We start from the raw sequence: 24345 nt of genomic DNA on the forward strand, positions 1-24345 counted from the left end.
CGCATTTTATTGAAAAACTAAGAATAAATGAAAAAAGTAAAAATCATATTTTCTTATAAAAGAAAACTTTTTAAAATCTCACACTTCTATTATCTTATTCCAAAGTTCTATTGGGAAAAAACCAATATCCCTGTTCTTTTTAATATCTATACATTAATATCTATACATGCATGTGTAATATCTATACATGCATGCACATACATACTCACATGCCTTGGTGAGTTTATATGTAGCACATGTGTGCTGGTGCCTGTGAAGGTCATAAGAGGTTATCATCTTCTCTGGATCTAGAGTTACAGGTGGTTGGGAGCTGCCATGTGGGTGCTGGGAACTGAACTGAGCCTTCTGCAAAAGCAGTCAGCGTTCTTAACCACTAAGCCATCTCTCTCTACCACTCACCTCCCACAAGGTTTCTAACCGATCCACTCTGAGATAATTTTCTAGAACAGCCCTACCACATTTTTCCAGTTTTTCTTCTTCTTACTACTTTCATCCAAAAAGCAACAAATGTGTTTTATGTACTCATTAATTCTGAAGTTTAAATTAATCTAAACACTTTTCCAAAGTAAAGGATGAAATGCCAAAAGCAAGAATAATCACAGACTGCTTCTGGGCAAACACTATGGAGAGCTAGCAGATTCCCACCTTGTCCGGACTGTGACTTCAGGTTCTATAACACATTATTAAAGCCATAAATTAATCCAGCTTAAGGGGTTGGCAAAGAACAACTATGGGAAGGGAAGGAAAATGGGACAAGAGATTAGATATCATACTGGGAATAGAAGAGGAAGATCAGGCTATGGCAGGATCTCAACTTTAACATCCTCCTCCTTCCAGATGATGTAAACCCCATCGCTTTCCTCCTCAAATCTCTCTCCTGCTGTCTGTCTAGAAGTACCCAGGAATATACACAGTGGCATTTCACATGACAACAAGAACCCAGGGACCACAAAAGAATGAAAATTCCCCCACAGGCCTCTGATTTCCTTTATTGGATGCAGCCATTAGACGATTTTGGAAAGAACATCACATGCTTTTTGGTTAATAGTGGGAAGAAGTGCATTTCCTAATGTGAGGACCATCGCTTCAGTGGTGGAAGCAACAGCATCCACTGGGGCTTGTTAGTACATCAGGATGGTGTCGGGGATGATGGCTCACACGGTGTCAGGCTATTTTTATTATTTGCAAATGAAGCTATTCTGAATCCCCTCTTTTCAGTGAAGCAGTATCAGAAATCTCAGTTACAAAGATTCTGACAATCTATGCATAATTTTTAGAAGTTAAAAGATGGCTAGTTCTTAGATTCACTGTCTAACAATGGCTGCATTGGTCTATATTTTATTGTGATGACAAAACACCCAAGAGTGGGTACTTGATAGAAAAAACAGGGTCACAGGTGTATAGACTGCCAGTCCAAGGTTAGGCAGACCCATCCATCGGGTCTCTGGTAAGAGAGTTGTTGGCTATGACATCATTACAAGGAAATCACGGTGGGAGCACACAGGAAAGAGCATCAACAAAACAGACAGGGAGGGAGGAGCTAGAATGTTCTTTTATGACAACCTTTTCTTGTGATACTCACTCCGAGAGACATGTGTCAATCCCTTTAAGGGTAACACCCCCAGGGACCTAACAACCTTAACTAAGACACACTGTCTCAGGGTCCCACAACCCCTGACATCAGCACACAGAGGGTCAAGCCTCTGACAAGGAAACCCTAAAAGCATCTCCAGATCACAGCGATGGCTGTCCACGTGGCTCTTCATTTTCCTTATGGTTTGCTTAGTCCTTAAGGAATCTCTGGGTTTACAGGAGGAAAGATTATATTTCATCAAAATTTTTTGACACTAAATTATGGCCCAGTTCCAAGCTTTCTACACAATATCAAAACAACAACAACAGTCAAACAAGCAAACAACAACAATCCCTGACCATTTACTAGAGCGAGAACAAAGACAACCCTGGACTTTCAACCACAATGCCCAGATTTCCAGATTTTGTTCAGTGCCTTCAGAAAGTCCCCTCTCCTCCCTGAATACCTGGGACTCCCTAAGTGAAGAGTGCTTTATCGGACCCAGTTTATAAAGAATCTTAGCTCAAAGTAACATCAAAATCAAAATTTGGCTTCTTTGGTGTTGTGTTGAAAGGGTTATGATGCTGCATCCAAAAGCTTGTTTAAAAGTAGAGGAGTTAGCAATGTCTTAAACAACACGCGCGCGCGCGCGCACACACACACACACACACACACACACACAAACACACACAGTTCTTCCCTCAAGTAACTTCTGAGGTGCTCTGAGGCCTAAAGTCCTCGCAGAGAGAGCATGAACTCTGCTGTGCACTTCAATGTCCCTACCCCATCTGCGCCAGACACCCGGCCTAGGCACAGGGACAGTGGCAGTTGCGCTCATCTTAAGATGAGCTGCTGTTATTCTAGTCACAGGGGGTTCTGAACAAGGAAGCCCAGAGATAGGGGCAAACAACAGGCAGATATAAGGGGTAAGGGGCAAGCCTATCTTGGGGGATCCCTTGAACATGTATCCCTCCCAAGAATCACTTTGGCAGGAGAGTGCCTAACAGCTGGAGACCCTGCAGGAAAAGCAGATCCCACAAAAGTCCTCTGTGCGCCTCAGCATTTGCTTCAAGGCTGCTCTGATTTTCTGCCACCAGACACAACTCTAGGCTCTTACCAGCCCAGGGGCGGCATTGAGTCTCCACAGCAAGCCTCACCACACGACCTCTACCTCCAGCAGTCTGCCTACATATTGACCTTCTGATAGTCTGCCACCCCTGAAAGCCTGAACAATGTTGTCTCTGTCGCCCCTGACTATAAACATCTTATTCTTTCTTAGATGCTGTTTGATAAGGTCTGTCTTAGTTACTGTTCTATTGCTGGAAGGAAACACCATGACCATGCAACTTTTATAAAAGAAAGCATTTCATCATGGCTGGCTTAGAGTTTCAGAGCTTTAGGCCATTGTCATCTTAGTGGGAAGCATGGTGCACACAGTGATGGTGGCAGAGGAGGAGCTGAGGGTCTACATCCAGATCCGCAGGCAACCAGAAGAGAGACTCTGGGCTTTGCCTGGGCTTTGTGAAACCTCAGAGCCCACCCCCAGGACACACTTCCTCCACCAAGGCCACACCTCCCAATCCTTTCATATAGGCCCACTCCCTGGTGACCAAGTATTCAACTCTATGAGCCTATGGGGGCCATTCCCATTCAAACCACCATAAGGTCCAACTTTTAACCACTCTTAAAATTACCCACCCTTGATAGCTTCCTGACACCATAGATAATGCATATATTAATAGGATGTGTTTTCCTCTTGCTAATCTATCTAGGGTTCCAGCCAGGGGATCTAGAATAAAGAGGAAATAAATGTATTTTTTTTTCTTTTCTACTCTGCCCACACCAAAGAGCATCCTACCCAGGATCAGGAGTTCTCTTCTCTTCCCCGTCATCAACGACCACCCACAGCTGGACTGGTGTTTAGCCTGAAAGCTGTCATGTGCAAGGGCTAAAAATGCCCTGGGTTTAAATGACAACAGTGCTGTGCGTAGCTAGAGGCAGGAAGTAAGAATTACTATATCCTGCTGTTGACCACAGCAGAGCTCCAGAAAGACAGAAAACCCCATCCTGTGCTGAGGTGATACAGAAGGAAGGTCAGCCATCTCCTACGTGAAAGCGACCTGGCGAAGACAGCCCGTGGTGCCTCGGAGGTTTTTAGAAGTAACAAACTTTGGCCTCCTCCCAGACTTCTCAATCAGGACCTTTGAAAGCACGGCCCAACCCATTATCTCAGTATTACAAAGTCCCCTGAGGGATTCTCATCCGCCCACAAGCCCGAGAAGCATGATTGTAATCAATGCTAGGCTAGGACTCCTTCCCTTATTTGACCGGATGATTCTACAGGTTTCAACTACATCAGTTACAGAGTCAGCCCCCAGCAGAGCTTGGCCAGTCTGACAGTGTTATTATGTACTATCCCACAAAAGCGTCCCCAGGCTTTATTATTGGGTTTGCAGTTACCCGGCTCTGTACCCAGCTAGATACCTTTTTTTTTTAAAAGGACATTGTCAAAGATTGATTTCCTTTATGTGTATGTGAGAATGGGGAAGTGGACACGTGTGTGCTCTAACACTTAGGCAGAGGTCAGAGGTCACCTGCTGAAGCTGTTTTTCTACCATGTGGGTTCTGGAAGTTACGTTCAAGCTGTGTCCTTCTCTACTGCGTCACCTTCCTGGCCCTCAAGACAACTCTGTGGTGAGTAACACACAGTTCATGGCTAGAGTTTACTGCATTTTGCCATGCTGCGAGACTGTCACACAGAACCGTGTCATGGAAACTCAAGGACAGACTTCAGGAGGCATGAGGAAAGAGCAGGGAAGCCTGTCTCAAAATGCTGTATGCTCCATGCTATCTGGGTGAGTCCAGTTATTGGCAGCTTAGTCTCATTCCTCAGTGCTCAGGTTGCAGGCAGTATGGAGGGCCACCTCTAAGGGCATCCCTTGCTAGGTGATTCCTCCTGGGAAGGTGCCAGGAGTCACCTGCCCAACCCCCACCCTCCCTAAAAGCAGCAGGAGCTTCTTCCAGGTTTTGTTTGATGATATTCATCAAATGAATTAAAGCTAACCGTGAATTAATGACTTTGAAGCACTTTGTGTAGGTGGCTGCCCATGTAATCAATCTTAATTCACAAATACTGCTGAGGGCCCACACAAGGGTAATAATGTGCCCAGCCTCACACATAAATCTCTCCAGTGAAAATGAAGCAGGTAGATGGAACATTCTGGCGGGCATTATTCTATGTCCCAAGGGGTCCTGTTAGGTTAACAGGACTGAAGCTGTGCCTTTCCACCCCCTGCCCTTCCTGGAGTCAGCACTGACTGGAGGAAGAAAACCCTCTCTTGCATGAGGCAGGTGTCCTGCAGAACTGGAAACCATGGGAAGAGTAGCAAATGCTTTGAAATGGAGGGTGGCAGAATAAGGATTACCAGTTCCTATGGTGGTAAAATGTCCCCATCCTGTCTCCCATATCAGAGGCACCTGATACTTAGGAAGACAAAACCAGACATGTCAAAGGTCACGAGTCATCTACCTGACACTCCTCTTCTGTAAAATATGCCTTCTTTCCTCGCCATGGGTCTCTATGAACACCATCCTGGATGCCCGAAAACAGTGATTGGTTGCATGTTGGTTACATAATTTAAGCAACTAAGTCAGAGTCCTTCTGTAATAGTTAATAATGGACAGTTAGAACAGGAAGTGATGGGGACAATGGGAACTTAGAGCTGTCATTGACTGACTGATTGCCACTTACAAAGAACCCACCTCAGAATAAAGCAATGCAAGGAGACAGAGTGCAAGGAGGCCAGATCAGCCCCCAGACTTGTATATCACATACAATGATGTATTCAATTTTAAGTTTTGGTTGAATCCTTGTTCCTCACAGCCTGAAGAGTATTAACTGAAAAAGTAACCTGGCTGCCACGTTTGTAAACACATGCAATGTCCTGTTGATGCAAAAGACAGAGCTCCCATCTTAAAGAGAACAAGAGATTGTTCATCCCAGAGCCAAGTCAGAGTGACTGTGAGCTAGAAACACAGGTTTAGATTACCCAAAATTCCATGTTCCAACATGGAAATGGTTTCTGTGAAGTTTTATAGCTTTATGTTACAAAGAAAGTCATAAATCAGAGAAAATTCAAAATGCATGATTGAGTACGTCACAGCAAGATGGGGGAAGTTTTTCCATAGTTGGAAAATACTGTCTGATGACATTTTTAGATTTTAGGTTGGTCGAAGCTAATGGTCTGTTAAGCTAGTAGATTTCAAAGGTTTCTACCTCTCAAGATGTTAGCTCTGACCCAAAGCTGGGCAAGGCCTGGCTGCTCTGAGGTTAGAACTAGTCCAAGGCAAGATAACTGACCTCCCGACCTGCAACATTCCAATCTCATGACAGTATTGTGGTTTCAATCAGCTAGCCATTTTAGACATAGCTTTTTCCCCGGGAGTTCTCATTCATAGTACAATACACAACGTTGTCGAGCAACCCACAGTGAGAGCGCTCTGCATGCTTGCTAGGATTGCAGAGATGCATTTCCAGCTGGAGATGCAGCAAGCGGCAGAGTGCTTGCCTGTAACACACAAAGATCCCGGCACCACATAAAACTGGGCAAAGTATTACATGCCCGTCATTCCAGCACTCAGGATGTGGAGGTGGGAGGATCAGAGGTTCGAACCCATTGCTAGCTTGGGTTACTCAAAGTCTGGTCTCAAAATGCATTTCTATGAAATTTGCTATGACGAGGATACCTGACGAAGAACCATCTCCTGGATTATGTGGTTTGCATATCTATAGGCTAACACACCTCATACCCTCATAGGATATAGGACACAAGCGAGTGAACTTGACCACAAAAACAAAGGTTTCAGGAAGAGAGGCTGTGACCAAACAAAGGAGCCTCTCTAGCATCCAGAATCCAGAGGCTACATACCTAGGCGTGGTCACCTCTGTCACATCAGCACTTGTGAGGAGAGCCGCAGGCGCTCACTCTATAGCAGGGGTTCTCAAATCTTCCTGCCATTTCTTTAATACAGTTTCTCACGCCACAAGATTATTTTCATGGATACTTCATAACTGTAGCTTTGCTACTGTTACGAATCATAATGTGAATATATTTGTTTTTCTGACAGTCTTTGGTTACCCCTGTGAAAGGGTTGTTTGATGCCCCTCCCCGCAAGTGTTGGTGATCATAGGTTAAGAACCACAGCTCTAGAGGAACAGGCCTTCTTTATGCTGCTGCTTTTGGTGGCCTCTGGGACCTCCTACCCTGATGGCCTGAGCATCATTCATGGAGCATTTGAGGTCACATGAGCTTCAGATGACTTTAGGAAGGTGACTTAGCTGGGTTTTGGAGCTGGTGGGTGGGCACTGTGTGGCTCCTTAGAGCTGAGACCTTGACTGAGGTTAGAGGTCTGGAGGCTCACAATCTCGGACTGGTTCTAGAACAATCTCGGATTGGTTCTAGACCTCTAACAGCCATGTGTTGCCCATCTCTGTGACAGAACTAACATCTTTGAGGTACCATGGCTGGGCACACACTGGGCAGTGCTCTTGAACAACCTTGGGCTCCACACACTGAAGGAGAGCCTCCAGTGACTTCAGACATAGAAGCTAAAATCTTCAACAGAAAATCAAGACCCACATCTTCCTCCACACATACACCCTTTCTCCTATTGTCCCTTGTAAGATGCTCTCTGACTTCAGTGTTGCTGTCTGAATGCTTCCCCGCCACCGGATGAACCACCCACTCCTCACTTCTCTCTGGGCCAGCGTTAGCACTGACCCCATAGTTCCTCCATAACGAGCAGTTCAGTGCTATCTCTCCCAGGGAATTGGCAGCTCCCAGAGCTTAGGGGCTCCCTTTTAGTGACATTTGTACCCATTTCCCCACCTTCCTTTAGACTACAGTTCAGACCTTACATGTAATAGCTGTATCCTAAGAGCCTGTTCTATAGACATGATTGACTGAACCTTCTAACCAGAGCACATGGAACTCGCAGGCTGAAGAGCTCACACTGGCCAGCTTTGAACAGGTAGGGGAACGAGCATCCACAAAGAAGAGAGCTTGGGATCATCCCACAGGGGAGTTGCAGTGAGGACATGCTACCTTCTCCAACAGAAGTGTTCGCTGTGAAGGGGCACTGGCTCAGGTGAGGAGTGTTCCTCTCGCTGTTCCTCAGCGACCCCCAACTCAGACGAGAGAACACAAGAGACCAAGGTCCACATAATTACATGAGCTCAGATCATCGGCTTAGCTCCGTGAAATTGGATTTAGAGGGAGAAAGGCTTATAGGGAATCATTAAGCATAAATATCCTGGGAAAGTTACCCAAAAACAATCCATTTCAGCCCTGCTGGAGAGAGATCCGCAGCTGGTACAACCCCAAGCACTGAACTGACTCAGAAGGAATGGAATCGTCCCCTCCTGGGATCTGACGTACCTCAGAAGTCATCTCAGATGCAGCTGTTCTAATTCTGGGCGTGGTAGGTCCGGGAGCCTGAGTTCTAACCCCGGTGGTTCTGATGGAGTGGGCAAGAAGCACAGAAGCAGTGTGACACTCCACCTCCCCGGGGTCCTCATCGCGGGGAGTGTAGCTCTGTGTTGATTACTATTGCACCCAGCAACCTGGATTCTGCAGAGTGGAGCTAGGGTGGCCCTAGTCTTACTGGTCTGTGGACATCTGATCAAGTAGAAAGATACGTGTGAGATGAAGAAGACAAGCACTGGGCCAAGTCAGGACAGCCCCTGGTGGTGCTAGGACAATTTTCTGTGTTAACATGCTAAGGGACAGTGGTGAGTCTTTTAATCTAAACTGGTCTGACTATGGCTCTGGAGACGTGTGCTAGAGATAGCTGTATTAGGCAGGGTTAGCTGGATGAAGACTCAACAGAATGTGTGCATATGTGCTGTAAAGGAGAGATGACTGGGTGGCCTCTTAGGACCATTTCTCAGTAACCTTGAGCTCTGCTGTGGAAAATACCTGACAAAAGTATCTTAAAGAAGGAAGAGTTAGTTCTGGCTCACAGTTTGAGGGTGCAGGGTACAGTCTGTCATGGTGGGGAAGGCACAGCAGCAGGAGCCTGAGGCAGTGGGTCGCGTTGACTCTGCAGTCAGGAAGTAGCACAAGATGAATATTGATGCACAGCTTCTTTTCTCCTTTCTATTCCAGTCAGGATTCCAGCTTCTGGAAGGATGCCACCATGTTTAGGGTGGCTCATCCTGCCCTAATAAATCTACACTAAAACCTCCCTCACAGATGTGCCCGGGGGTCTGTTTCCATGGTGATTCACAATCCCATTGAGTTGCCAACCAAAAAATTAAATAAAATAAAATAAAAGCATCATACAGAGGGACTTGCCCAATTTGACAATGGAGAAGCAGAGACCCAGCTCCCCAGCTCGGGAAATGGCATGCGCAGGTGGTCCCGACCCAGGCCTGAATGCCTGGAAGATCCCCCAGAGAGTCGCTGTCATCAGACTTATGCTGAAAGGCCAAAGAAGGTGGCTGGAGGCAGCAACAGTAGGCATATCCACTCAGGCTTGCAGGGGGCTTTCAGGTACACCACCACCTTGCTCAATATCCCTGTCTCATCTAGCAGCCCACTGGAGCCTGCTGCCCACATTCAGATTAGGTCTTTCTCCCCAGTCACCATGCCACATACAATCCTTTCTGGAAATTCCCCCATGGCACACGGTACATTTCCCCAGTAGACATCTTCTTAATCTAGTCAAGTTAATAACTGAGACCAACCACCATAGTGGTTAAGAGCTGTCTCCACCGCCTGGAGAAAAGAGCCTTGGAGCAGACACTGAAGTGTCTCTGAGGAAGAGAAACCCATTTAAAGCCGACAGCATTTGCTATTGTTTGGGAGTCTCAGATGTGCCAGCCCCACACCAGGTTTTCCAATGCATTAATTTCCATAAGTGTGTGTATGTATGTATGTATGTATGTATGTATGTATGTATTGTGTATGCATATATTTGTGTGCATGAATATATGCATATATGTGTCAGTTCACTTCATGTTACTATAAGAAAATACCCGAGACTGGATGATTTAAGAGATTTATTTCTTACAGATCAGGGGCTGGGAAGCTCTGGCCAAAATCCCCATATCTGGAGAGGGCCTTGGTGCTGTATTACTCCCGGGTTATTCCTTGGTGGGGTGCTGAAAAGCAAGAACACCAAAACCAGTCTCATAATAATAGCGCTATTCTATTCTATCCATCATGGTGGATCATCTCTCTTAAAAGTCCTACCTTCAACACTTGCACCGGGATCAAGTTTCAACATATAAACTTTGGAGGATGCGTTCAAACCACATATATACATGCAACCACACACTTACACATATACAAACACACAATACACTGTTTGTTCTGCTCTCTAGGAACCTCTGACCGATAAAGGCATCAAAGTATAGAACTCTTACTACAGGCATTCAGCTCCTTTTCAAACCAAGCAATTTCTATAATGAAGGATCTAAGTTTCAGGAAACAGAAAACAAAAACATAAATACGTGCCTAGAAGGAATGACAAGAACTAAAGGATGGGTGGTCCTCTGCCCACTCAACAGCAGCAAGGTATGAGTCTCAGTGGCTTCTCAGCCCTGCTGAGCTGGCTGCCAGCCTAGCCTCCACCTGAGTCTCCACTATCTCCTGTGGAGATGAAGCCCTCTCTCTTTGGACCTCGGGCAGGCTGTCCCTACATCTTTCAGGACAGGTATATGGTAGACTGTGCTTTGTTAAGAATTTCATCAAAGCTCTTTTTGGTGCTAACTTGAAACTTAGCTAATTTGAACCTATAAAGGAACATGTGGGGCATTCCAGGGGTTTTGCCTGCTTGGGGTAGGGTGCTGCCCCTGTTGGGGAAGCCTGGGCTTCTTCTCAGCATTGTTTTCTGTCCATTGTCACCAATGAAGTCGTTGGCACGGAAGTGAGTCTTTTAAAAGTCATTGCTGTTAATAAAGCTGGGTGATAATTCTATCAACACAGTGTTTTACTTGCAAGCATGAGGATCTTTATTCTATCCTGTCCCTGGAGCCCACACTTAGTTGTAAAAGCCAGATACAGTGGCACAGGGATATAACCCAGCCCTGGGGAGATGGAAAGAGGTGGCTCACTCTGTCAGTTAGCCTCAATGAGCAAGATCCAGGCAAAAGACCTCGATAAACAAGGTAAGTAGCTACTGAGAAAAATGAGACCCAAGGTTGTCTGGCCTCTACATACACAAATGCCTACACGCGCGCGCGCGCACACACACACACACACACACACACACGCGCGCGCGCGCGCACACTTTTCCATTTCAAGTATGCTCCAAAAGAATATTTGAAATGTTACTGCCAAGCAATAAAATGCACATAAGCTTTTATTCTGATGTAGGGCAACACAGACTACTAACACATAAACAGAAGAATGTCTACGGTCCATTCAAGCTGCCTTAACAAAAGATCTTAGAAGGGACACCTTAGAGACAACAGACAGTTACTTCCCAGCAGTCTGAAATCAAAGCTCTGGAGATCTGGAATAATTGAGGGCCAGTCCTCACCAATGGCACCTTCCTGCTACATCTCAGCTTATCAGAAGAGGCAGGGAACTCTCTGGGATCGCTTTAATAAAGGACCGCTTATTTATGAGGCTCCTATCTCATGACTTAATCTCTCCAAAGTTCACCATCTCCTAATGCCCTCACAGCGGAGAAACAGGCATTGTGACCTTAGCAAAGTTGTAGAAGGAAAACAGAGGGAGTCCATTATCCAAGAGGGACTGGGAATGAATTAGAGTTCAGGACATCTCTGAGAAATTGCCATTTAGGAAGGCAGCCACAGAAAGGTCTGGAGGTGAGGGAGGGAAGAAAGGAGAGAGAAAGGAGGAAAGGAGGGAGAAAGAAAGAAAAAGGAAAGAAGGGAGGGAGGGAGAAAGGAACAAAAGAAAAACAATAAAGAAAAATTTGAAACAAGTGGGCAGAGGCTCGTCCCTAGCAAACCGGGGAAACCAGGGTTTGTTTTGATAATGTCACAGCGAGAAAGAGGACAATATGGCACAGTGCCTTGTTTCGTTCCCCCAAAGACAGTGACTACCCCCCAGTGCCCAGACAGGCGGCATGTCTGGCTAACAAGAAATGCAGTGAGTCAGCATCCCATGAAGATCAGCCACATGTCGGTGTTCGAATAAGTCCACGCTGGGCTAGGACACAGAGCAGGAAGGAGTTCTGAGAATTTCCTAGGAAGGAGGTGGCAGGAGGAGGAGGAGGGTACAGCTAATATTCCACCTTTGCTCATCTGATCCTTCCCTTGTGCCTGGAACTGGCTACGCTGGCTCCAGCTCCAGCAGCGGGCCTGGGACCACATGATGAAAAGCGTTCTCTAAGGACAGAGTAGACTAGGAATGTGCAGGGCCCTCCATTCCCAACTGTCACACAGCAACACCATCCGATCCTTGAACTTCATGTTGATAGAGTCCTCCTTAGACAAGAAAACTCTTCTATCAAGACACCACCCAACAGGCCGTCATTCACAGCTAAACTTAAGGTCTTATGCCTTCTCCGCTTAGACACTGCAAGCTTCGCTGCCCCAGGATCACAGCTGACAGCGTTGTGTGTTCTCACAAGCCAACATCTGGTTCTTATGCGCTTCTTTAACACCTGTCCATGCTCATAGGCCGACGAGCTTTGCCCTTGCTGCCTTTCTCCCCAGGCATCTGTGGGCAGCACAGGACATTGACGTCCCCTGTGCATGTGTTCTGTATCATTGCATTTACAAGGCACCCAGTGCCTTTCCTGGAGGCCTAGTGTCTCACATCCACCCCGACACTAGGAGCAATCCAATGGCTTCCCAGGAGAGGCCTTCTACGTCACCCTTCATCCGCAGCAGTGAAGGTAAAAATCACATGACAGAAATATGTAGACTTTTTGTTTGTTTGTTTGTTTGCGCTATCTAATGCTCAGGGGAACTAATTAAAATATAAGTGTTGCTCTGTAGTAGTTTCCAGTGTGCTTCAGAAAGTCCAGAAAGTTCCTGGGTTATCAGGAACACAGCATGGCCAGGGGAGCAGAAGACAGGAAATGGCATCTCAGGCTAGGCGAACGCTTTCTTTGATGATTAGACCAAAGGTATCAGTCATTAGACCTCTGTTGCATATGACATGACTAAATTGTGCACCCACAAGCCCGTATGTTGGAGCCTGTGGTTATTTAAATGAGAACTGTGCCCATGAACTCAGGTCGGCAGTTTGGTGATGCTGTTTGGGAAGGTTTAGGAGATTAGGGGTTGTGGCCCTGCTAGAGAAAAAACATCACTCACTGGAGGCATATTTTGCAAGTAGAAGTCTCTCAACATTTCCTCTCTCTCTCTCTCTCTCTCTCTCTTTCTTCTCTCTCTCTCTTCCTTTCTCTCTCTCTTTTCCTTTCTCTCTTTTCCCCTCTCTCTCTTTCTCTCTCTCTCTCAACATTTCCAGTTCTCTCTCTCCCTCCTCCTTCCTCCCTCTCCCTCTCTCTCTCCCTCCCTCTCCCCCCTCTCTCTCTCCCTCTCTCCCTCTCTCTTCTTTGCTTCCTCTCTCTCCCTCTTCCTTCCTCCTCCTCTCTCCCCCCTTTCTCCCTCTCTCCTCTGTCACCATGCCTGCTGCTTGCTGCTACACCATTGTATCATGGTGAATTCTTATCTCTCTGGAAGTGTAAGCCTAAACAAGTGTTCCCTTTTGCAAGCTTCCTTAGTCATGGTGTCTTAATCACAGCAATGGGAAAGTGGTCATACTTAGAAACTGGGCCTTTATGAAAAAAAATAAAGCAAAGTGAAGCCAAGGGGGTAAATACCTGACCAGACAAAATTAGTGCCATTCAAAAAAGAGACAGGGAACTGAGAAGGTAGCTCAGCCAGTGAAGCACTTGCAAAAATGAGGACCCAAGTTCAAATCCCCAGATCGCACATTAGAAAAGAGGGTGTGGTGCACTGTGTTTGTAATCCCAGTGCTGGGAAAGCAGACACAGACAGATCCCTGGAGCCTGCTGGCCAGGTGGCAAGAGGAAAGCAAAGGAGGGAAGCCCCTGAGCAACAGCACTGAGGGTTGTTGTCTGGCCATTTTTGCACACACACACACAAATGTACACATACACACACATTCAGGCACACACTCTCATTATGTATACCTGTATACACACAGGCACATATGAAGTAGTAGGTTGGAGAGAGAACATACACTTATCTCCCTCCAACCCTCCAGAAAACCCCAGCACAAAGGCATAACCATACCAGGAGGGGATGCCTCAACAGACTCAGACCATTGACATCTCAGTTTCAAGTTTCCAGTCTTCAGAACTGGGAGAAAATCAGTTTGCATTGTTTAAATGGTTCATTTGGGGCACCTGTCATGGCAGCCTGAGGTGACCAGGTGACCGGGACAGGAATAAAGTATCCCCCAGAACTTCCCAAACCAGCATAAAGACAGCAGCAGGACTGCATGGTGGAGGGGTCAGCGTGGGAACTGTGCGTGGATGTCCTTGTTCCCACTCTGTGCCTGGAAGCTAATGGCCAGGCAAATACACACCTTCCGTGGCTGCAGTCAGCAAGCAGTCATTTAAAGGCCAGCTGGTCTTAGATCTCTGCCGCTGAGCCCGTCCGTTCTTGTTTTCATGGGAGCAAATGTATACCTATGCCCTCACCAGGGAATCCAAAGGCCTTGTCATATTTATGTATTTTCATGGAAAACAGCATGGCTCCTCGTATTTTTGTAACCCTGTGTGTGGGATGTTTAGTTCCAGCTGAAGCCACACATCTGCTCTGGCTCAGAAAGCAAACCCCCAAACTCCCAGCTTTGCATCTCTGAGGAAAAACTCACGCATGGTACCTCAGCTGTTTCTTCTCTAGTAACATGCATGTTTTAAACGTGATTCAGGTGAGGCTACCGAGAAGCCATGCCCAGGTCAGAATACGAGTGAGGAAGGGACAGTATTCGCCAAGATTCCCAACAGAAGTCAACCTACTAGGACACTCATGGTGATAGTCTCAACCGTCAAGGTGACAGGGCTTAGAGCCACTATAGAAACACACCCCTGAGCACGTCTGTGAGAAAGTTTCTAGAGAGGTTTAACCAAAGAGGAAGACTTACCCAGGATGTGTGTGGCTCCATCATACAGCCTGGGATATGAAGTGTGTGCGACTCCATCACATGGGCTGGGTTATGGGATGTGTGTGACTCTGACATAGGCCGAGGTTATGGATTAAGTCGAAAGGAGAAAGTGGACCAGGGAGATGACTCGGGGGGGGGGGGGTAAAGTGCTGGCTTCAGAAGCATAAAAACAATGGGGTCTGGAGATCTGAGCTCACATGAAAAGTCAAGTTTAGAAGCCAAAATCAGGGCAGTGGGGGTCGGGGTAGGATAGAGACAGGTAGAACTTCAGGAGTTCACTGGCCAGCCAATTTAGCCAAATCAGTGAGCTCTAGCTGAGTCAGTGGGCTCCAGGTTCAGTGAGAGACCCTGTCTCAAAAACTAAGGTGGAGAGAGATTGCAGAAGAGACCTGACTTCGACCCATGCCCTCACATATAGGTACACATGTGTACGTGTGCATGAATACACAAGTGCATCCCACATAAACACTTGTATGTACTGCATATATACATACAAAAGCACACACGTGAATTTGCATGCAAACAGATGCATGTATGTGCACACACGTGTGTGTGTGTGTGTGTGTGTGTGTGAGAGAGAGAGAGAGAGAGAGAGAGAGAGAGAGAGAGAGCTGAGTGTCACCATTCATCTATGTTTTCCAACTATGAACACAAGGTGACCGACAGCTTCACACTCCTGTTGTATGACTTCCCCACTATGGACTGAGCCCTTTTAATTATGAACCAAAATAAACCAAATTTTATCCCCATAAGTAGTGTTTGTGGAGGATTTTGTCACAGCAATGATAAAAATGACCAATACAGAAACAAACATGTATATGCACACTCTTCAGAGATTCTGCTAAGGAATTATCTCATGTGAGTGTGGGCCCTGCAAAGTCTAGAAACGAAGCACCATCAGGCTAGAAACTGGGCAGGAGCTGGGCTCCTTGAGTAGAATTCCTCCTTCTCTGCGAAAGCCATCTGGCTCCTAAGACCTCTGCCAATCAGAGCTCCTTTGTTCCACAGTGCCAAGGCTGTCTCCTAACTTCAAGGCAAGGGATTGTGCCTATGGCTCACATACTGACAAAATGCCTTTCCAGCAGCATGTAGGTGACTGTTGGATCAATAACTGGACCCCCTGGCCTGGCCATGTCACCACGTAAAAACCACCTCTGATGGAGATGAAACAGAGCCCAGTATTCATTCCGCATCTTCTTCTATGCTGCAGTCCAGCAAAGAGAATGACTTAGAAGCTTCGAGACTCATAAAGTAACTTGATTAATCATATCCTCCACTTTGTTTGTTTTGCTTATATACATGTATCTTGCATGAATGCATGTTTCTACCTACTTACTCTGTATATGCATATACATGGCCATAATGATGGGTGCCAACATACATCCATACATTCAGAGAGAGAGAGAGAGAGAGAGAGAGAGAGAGAGAGAGAGTCTGCTGCCACACTGTGTTACTCAAACGGGCATTCAAAAGCCCCATTCCTCTTCATTTCTCACTCCCACCTCCAAACTGGTTCTATTTGAAGTGAGCATTTTCAATTACTATTTCTATCAATAATACTTGTAGGCTTATCACACCTCCCTCGTCTCCTCATCATGATGATATTTAACACATATTTTCATTCCAAACCATTACATGATGACTTAAGAGGCAGGGAAGGGATCTGCTCTCTCCCTGCTCTCTGGGCATCAATGGTTGAACCAGATTACAGTAAAGAGAAGAAACACATGTGACTGCTTGTCTAGATGTGGCTGGAGTGCGTCATTAACCTGTTGTTTAATCAGCTTCGCAAATGTGACTTTAGAAAATAGAAATCTATTCTAGTGTCTTCACAGTGGCCATGGGTCCAAATGCTATGTGTAAGCACTGCTAAAAACTAGCATAAGGGACTCGAGAACTTCTAGTGTATCGACAAGGGTGGGCTCTGTTTGTTTGTCTGGTTTTCTTTTTGGGGGGATTCTAATGGGTTTTTTAAGTAATTATTTATTTTATGTGTATGAGTGTTTTGCCTGAAGGTTTATTTGTGCACCACATGTGTGCCTGGTGTCCTCAAAGGTCAGAAGAGGACATTGGATGCACTGGAAGTGGAGTTACAGACAGACGGTTCTGAACCACCACGTGGATGCTGGGAACTGAGCCCACGTCCTCAGGAAGATCAGCCAGTGCTTTAACCACCACTCATCTCTCCAGCCCATGCTTGGAGGAGGGTGAATATGATTTAAAAAAAAAAAAACATTTTTAAAACTTATTTTTATTCAAATTCCCACCCTACCCCATCTTTTACTGTTTTTCCCAGGCTGGTCTCCCACTCTGAATACACAGCCAAGGATGACTTTGAATCAATCCCTGATCTCCCTACCTCCACTTTCTGAATGCTGGGATTACAGGCCTCAGCCACCAGGCTTGGTTTAAGCAATGCTGGGGATTGAACCCAGAGCTTCATGCATGCTGGGCAGGTGGTATCCGGCCAGCCAAGCCAGAGCCCAGTCCACAGATTTGTGTTTGCTTTGGATTCTAAGAGGAAAAGAGTAGCTTTCTCCTTCCATCCTAGCCTCAGCTTTTGGTTTTCTCAAACTTTCAGAGGGTCACTCGTTAGACAACACTGGGGACAAGCTATGGTTCCGTGATTTAATGAGCTTTGCTAATAAGACTTGTCCTGCTTAGTCCCTTGGAAGACCCAGTGAATCATGAGGATGCAAATCAGCAAGTTCCCACCACAGGAGGCGCCTGCTGTAACTCATTGCTAGACTTAAGTAGCCCTAGCTCTCCCTCTCACTCCCCACCCCCCTCCCCCAACGAGCATGTGAAGAAGGAAGCAGCATTTAGGGTCCAATTGATGCTCACCATACAGCCTTTCCTCTCAGAAACAAAGTGACTTTTATAGTTTTTCATGGCACGCCTCTCTCATGGCCCTGCCATTTACATGGGTTTTCACCATCCATCTGGTAAACTAGACTTTACAGGAGCCATTTAGATCTGTGCTGACCCAAGACTTGCCCCTAGGAGAACTAAGTTTCCCTACTTCGGGTTTTGAATGTCCTTTTAACTTTTTGCTTGGTCAGGAATTTTTTTTCTAAGTAATTAGAGTTGGGTAATTTTTTTTTCAAAGTTGTTATTGTTTTAAATAATTTAGGGTTCTTTTATTTAATGATTTCCATTTAATTTGGAAGGTGACTGATGGAAGTCTTTATAACAAGGTGATATTGGAAGAGGTCTGCCAATTTGCACCATCTCTCTTTCCAACCTTAAGGAATTAAGTGGTTGCCAGATAAATTTAGCAATGGGATGATTCCAGGGTTGCTTCTAATTGGTGACCCTGTGTGTTTCTGCTTGTCACCCTGTGGTGACTGTTTGTGTGTTTCCTCAGCTGTGTGTGTTACTTCTAGTCCTTTCACCACGTATAGGTGCAGGGCAGTGCACCTATATCCCAGCACTCAGCTTCAGGAGGGATCTGAAGAGCCGGGTTCTTCCTGAGGGCTTTGCGCTTAACCCTTCCCAGGTTGGTCACCGCTTACTTTATTTCTTTCATCTACCTTTTTGTTTTTCATGTGTATATATTTGTGTGTTTGTGCATGTGCATGTTCATGTGTGTGTGTGCGTGCATATGCTCGTGTGTGTCTGTATATGTATGCTCGTGTGAGTGTGCGCGCATGTGCATGCTTGTGTGTGTGTGTGTGTGTCTGCCAGAGGTTAATGTAGGATATCTTTCTCAGTCACGTTTCACCATTTTTTTTTCCAGACAGAGTCTTCTCACTGGACGTGGAGCTCACTGATTCTGCTGGATTGACTGGCTGGCGAGCTCCAGGGAGCCCCCTGTCCAGTGGTTCTCAACCTTTCTAGTACTGTGACCCTTTAATATGCAGTACCTCGTGCTGTGGTGACCCCTAACCATAAAATTATTTTCATGGCTACTTTCAAAACTATTTTCATTGCTTCATAATTGTAATTTTGCTACTGTTCTGAATCAAAATGTAAATATCTGATATGCAGGATACCTGACATTCAACCTCTGTGAAATGGTCATTTGACCCCCTACAGGGGTTGTGACCCACAGGCCGAACATCGCTGCTCCTGCCTTTCCAGAGCTGGCACAGAGATATATGCCACCATAGGTTCCTTTCATGGATTCCGAGGGATCAAACTCAGGCTGTTCTACTTGCTTGGCAAGCTCTTTACTTGCTGAGCCTTCTCCCTGGCTCCAAGAACTCCTCTTTAAAATCTGCCTTTTATTTCACTTTACCTTCTGGTGAGCAGCTCGCACGCAGGATGACATCAAAAGGCCTCCTATGCCCATCATCTGCAGCCATCAGTGCATCAGGATGTGGGGCATCTGAGCAGTGACTTACGTTTGCTGGGATCATCTCTGGTGTGTGGTTACAAAGCACAGAAGTCCAGGCTCTAAAGACTATGAATAATGAATCGCTAGATTTTCTACAGCTGAATTAACAGATATGAATAAAGGAAACATCAGGTATCAGCACAGTTTCCCAGCAGGGTCTCAGTCAAACTACAAGCCACTGTCTGGGGAAGGAGCTCACACAATATTGAGTGTGTGGGATTGGATTTTCTTTGAGGATGCATAGTGTATTTCCTGAAATCTGTCTACCTCCGCTTCAGAAGGTGGGGTGGCAAAGGAAGAAAGATAGGAAGGAAGGAAGGAAGGAAGGAAGGAAGGAAGGAAGGAAGGCAAAGAGAGAGCGGAAAGGCATCCAAAGGATGAAGAAAGGACTAAAGGAAGGGGGGAAGGAGGGAGGGGAGGAAGGAATTGGGGAGGAAGGCAGAAACAGAAGGAAGGAGGGAAGGGGGGCAGAATCTTCTTTTGCATACTCATGAGAGAAAATCCAATTAACTTCTGCAGTTTTTCAAACAAACTCAAGGATAACATTGAGAAAGGAGAAACATCTTTTAATTAAAGAAAATACAGGCACTCCCCTTCCTGTCTGGGACAGTCAGCTGTGCCTCCTGGTCTCAGCCTCCAGCTAGATCCCTGCTGGCTTCAGAAACCAGAGGAACGGGAGAGAAAATAAGACAAATAAGACAGACCAAGATTTAAAAGACCCAAGGAAATGACAGAGCAGCTCCTCGTGCACCTGATCAAATAAAGGACCGGAAGTTCTACCGAAAATAAACTGAGGCCATGACTAAGCGCTGGCTTCCAGTGCTTCTCTTCTGTTTCAAAGCCAGAGAGTGAAGGGGCTGTTAGGTAATGGCAGGTGGGATGAGAAGCTAGAGCTTGCCTGAATTAGGTTTTAAAGGTTGTCAATAAAATTAGAGGTTCATCAGTTCCACTCACAGCCTAACACACCCCCTAGAAAAGCTGACCTTTTTCATTCTTCTCTCTCACACATTATATCCCTTACAGCAATTTCCCCTCCCTCCACTGCTCTCAGTCTCCCCCCACCTCCCTTCTCCCCAAATCCACTACTCTCCTGTTTCCCTTCAAAAACAAAGAGCAGGCCTTCCAGAGATAACTACTGAACATGGCCTAATAAGTTACAATAAGACGAGGTTCTGGTGAGACGAAGTCTTCTGAAGTTATAGACCCTACTCCTTGTACTGGTTTGCCCTGCCCAGCCTTAATATATGGGGAGGTGCTTAGTCTTACTGCATCTTGAAATGTCATGTTTTGTTGATATTCATGGGAAACCTGCCCTTTCCTAAAGAGAAATAAAGGAAGAGTGAATTGGGGGATGGGAAGAGAGGGGGGATGGCCGAGGGAACCAGAGGAGAGGAGGGAGCAGAAACTTCAGCCAGGATGTAAAACAAACAAACAAACAAACTTATTAAACAATTAAAAGAATAGGCACAAACCCTCATATCAAGGCTGGATGAGGCAAGCCAGTGGGAGGTAAAGGGTCCCAAGAGTGGAGAAAGAGTCAGAGACACCCTACTCCCACAAGAACACCAAACTATACAACCATAATATATGCAGAGGACCTAGCAGAGACCCATACAGGTTCCCTGATTCTCACTTCAGTCTCTGTTAGCTCTATGATCTCTGCCTTGTTGATTCTAGGGGCTGTGTTCTTATATTGTCCTCAGCCCCTCTGGCCCCTTCAATCCCTTCTCCCCATTTTCTTCAGGGTTCCCTCAGCTCATCTTCCCTCTAGTTTGGAGGCTCATGCCCACCAATGGAAAGTAGTTTCCCATATTAACACTCTAGATTTTTTTTTTTTGGTAACTTACCCACGTACCATGCACTTCCTAGTTCCAATAACATATTGAGATGTCTCCCAGAAACAGGCCTGAATCATACAAGTCAGAGACTCTCTCTTGACATGCCTGTGCTGTGACTGGTCACTAGCTGACCTGTGATGCCTCTGTTGGCCAAAGAGAAAAGGAAATGAGAGGTGAGATCATAATTCTTGCTTGATTATCTGTCATGCACAGAAAAGCAGCCCAGCCACCACTGATGGGGAAGAGTCTTCTGTTTTGTGTTGATTTCATTGGTTAAATAAAGAAACTGCTTGGCTCTCTGATAGGGTAGAATTTAGATAGGCAGAGTAAACAGAACAGAATGCTGGGAGAAAGAAGCTGAGTCAATCAGTCGCCATGATTCTCCCACTCCAGACAGAGGCAGGTTAAGATCATTCCTGGTAAGTCAGCTTGTGGTGCTATACAGAATATTAGAAATGGGTTAGATCAATATGTAAGAGCTAGCCAATAAGAGGCTGGAACTAATGGGCCAGGCAGTGTTTAAAAGAATACAGTTCCCATGTAATTATTTCAGGTAAAGCTAGCCGTGTAGGCGGCCGGGTGCCAGGAACGTAGCCCGCCGCTCCATATTACAACACACCACCCTAGACCACTCCTCAACCTTGTTGTCTCTGACCAGCTAAGATAGACCTGACAACCCTGTCTCCTTCTTTTCTGTCCTTTGTCTCCAGCCTCTCTAGCTCAGCATCGTTTCAAGCCCTGATGCTCTCCCAGAAGCCTTTTATTCCCCCTGCTGGCCAGGTTGACCATCTGACCATCCCATTGTCCAACAGAGATCCCACTCACATCCCAGGCTCTTTGCAGAAAGCACCATGACCCAAAGCAACCTGGAGGAAGAAAGGGTTTGTTTGGCTTATACTTCATTTCTGAGTCCATCACTGAGGGAAGGCAGGGCAGGAAACAAAGCAGGACCCTGGAGGTGGGCACATAAACAGAGACCATAGAGGAACACTGTTTCCTGATTTGTTCTCCATGGCTTGTTCAGCTACATGCCAAGGGAGGGCACTGGCCACAGTGGCCTTGGTGACATCAATCTTTAATCAAAAAATGCCCCCACAGACGTGCCCAGTGGCCAATCTGAGAAAAGCAGTTCCTTGAGCATCCCTCTTCCCAGGTGGCTCTGATTTGTGTCATCAACACAGAGACCAAGCCTCTAATCCATGGGTGTGCCCTTCCAGTGGATACTGAGAGTTATGTCAAGAGCTATAGGAAGCTAGAGAATAAACAAAAACATCACCCTAAATCCAAAACTGTACTCAAATATTTGGCTAGGAAAACTAGTTTTTCAGTGAGTCTGGAACGGCCTATATAAAACTTTAAGTTAGAAGCTTGAGAGAGAGTTCAGTGGGTAAAGTGCTTGCCATACAAGCATGGCAACCCCGAATTCAATCCCCAGAACCAATGCAAAATGTTAGGGGTGGTGGCATGCATCTATCACCCAAGGTGAGGAGGTAGACTCAAATAGACCTCTGGGTCTCACTGGGCCAGCAGGGAGTCTACTGGTGAGTTACGGGCCAAAGAAAGCTTCAGACAAGCTGGATGACACCTGAGATATAATAGCCAATTATATTTACAATTATATACAATTTCCTTCACATGTGCGCACACACACACATACACACACATCTACTTTAAGCTAAAACCTTAGACTTTAAAATAACACTGTGCATAGGTGACCACATTGAACTCAGCTCTCAGAATCCATTAATATTTCTGTCTGTGAGTATATTTCAGAGACGAAGGGAAGGGCTTGAATACGACAGAAGGTCTGGCCTTTCTGTTCCTGACCTTTGATATACAGAACTCACTTACAGAAATTTGTCTTATGGAAATGAGCCATCTCATGCCAAAGCCAAAAGCAGAAGGTGATTCATCAGAGCTTCTTCCTGCGCACAGGAAATGACTGAGATGCCTTGAGCAGCACTACCTGCTCTAGTCGATCTAAGTAGAGAACGTCCTCTGTACCTTCTCTGTAAGCTGGGGTAGAATTGTACCCTTTGTGTAAGAATATGCTTGAGATTTATAATAGAATGGGATGGCTAGTTAGAAAACAGCATTTTATTGCTCACACATAAAATTAAGAGGAATCAAGGCTAAAAGTTTCCCATGGTTGCACAGAAAGGATGGGTAGTAATTACTGATTATTTTTGCTTGATGATATTTTCCATAACAAATTGACATTATTATGTAACACACAGAAATGATGAGGCAGATCTGGTGGCTTCAGATACTCAGAAGGCTCTGGGCTACAGAGCTCAAGGCTAGCCTAAAAACAAAGGTCTGTCCTAAAACAAATGTCAAAAAAGAAAAGTAGTGGAGTGTGGGAGGCATGGGGAGACGGCTCGGCTAGTAAAGTGCTTGCCGTATAAGCATGGGAACCTAGGTTTGGATTTTGTTCTAGTTTGGTTTAATGTTATTGTGATAAAACATTGACCAAAACAGTTCAGAGGATCAAAGGGTTTAGCTGGCATACAGATCGCAGTCCATCACTAAGGGAAGCTAAGGCAGGAACTCAGACAAGAATCTGGAAACTGGAACTGCAGCAGAGCCCGTGGAGAAACGCTGCTCACTGGTTTGCTCCCCTTGTCTTGCTCAACTGCCTTTCTTATACAGTTCGAGCTCACCTTCCCAGGAATGGCTCTGCCCACAGTGGGATGGGCTCACCTATACCAGTTAGCAGTTGTTAAGATGCTCCACAGATATGTCTATAGTTCTTCAACTGAGACTCCCTCTTCCAAAGAGTTCCAAGTTGACTACAAAATCAACCAGGATAGTTCTCCAGCATCCATGTCAAGCATCAGACATATCAGTGTGGGTGGCAGGTGTCAGGGGATCCCTGGACTTCATGGGATAGCCAACCACTGAAGCCCTGGGTTCTAGGTTCAGTCTGAGATCTTGTCTTTAAAAAAAAAAAAAGATGGAGAGCAACTGAGGAAGATACCCAAGTCAACCTCAGACAGTCTATGCATGCACACACATGCATGCATATGGGCATGTATATATAATACACACATACATAGAAATAACAACAATAAATAAAGACATAAATAAATAAATAAATAAATAAATAGGAGGTAGGGCTATTTCTCAGTGTGAGAATCCTTGCCTAGTATGAGTGAGTCCTTAAAAGTTCTGTGTTTTGAATGTGACACACATCCTTATTGAGGTAGCCCCTTCCTCATCTTCATTTCTCATTACCTCTACCTGGTCCTTTTCCCACCAAGAATATTGCAATAATAGAAGCTTCTGTAGCAAGAGATATTCTCTTTTCCCTGTGCTTTGTACATTCCCATTTCTGACATGTCCTTTTTCATCTTTCTTACCAGGTGTCTTAGTTTTTATTACTGTGAAAAGACACTATGATGACAGCAAATCTTTATAGAGTAAAACATTTAATTGGGGTGGCTTGCTTACAATTTCAGAGGTTCAGTCCAT

This window comes from Microtus oregoni, unplaced genomic scaffold (genome assembly GCF_018167655.1).
Source record: "Microtus oregoni isolate MIOR12 unplaced genomic scaffold, Mior012 000016F_ref0000370, whole genome shotgun sequence".
Classification (NCBI taxonomy): Eukaryota; Metazoa; Chordata; class Mammalia; order Rodentia; family Cricetidae; genus Microtus; species Microtus oregoni.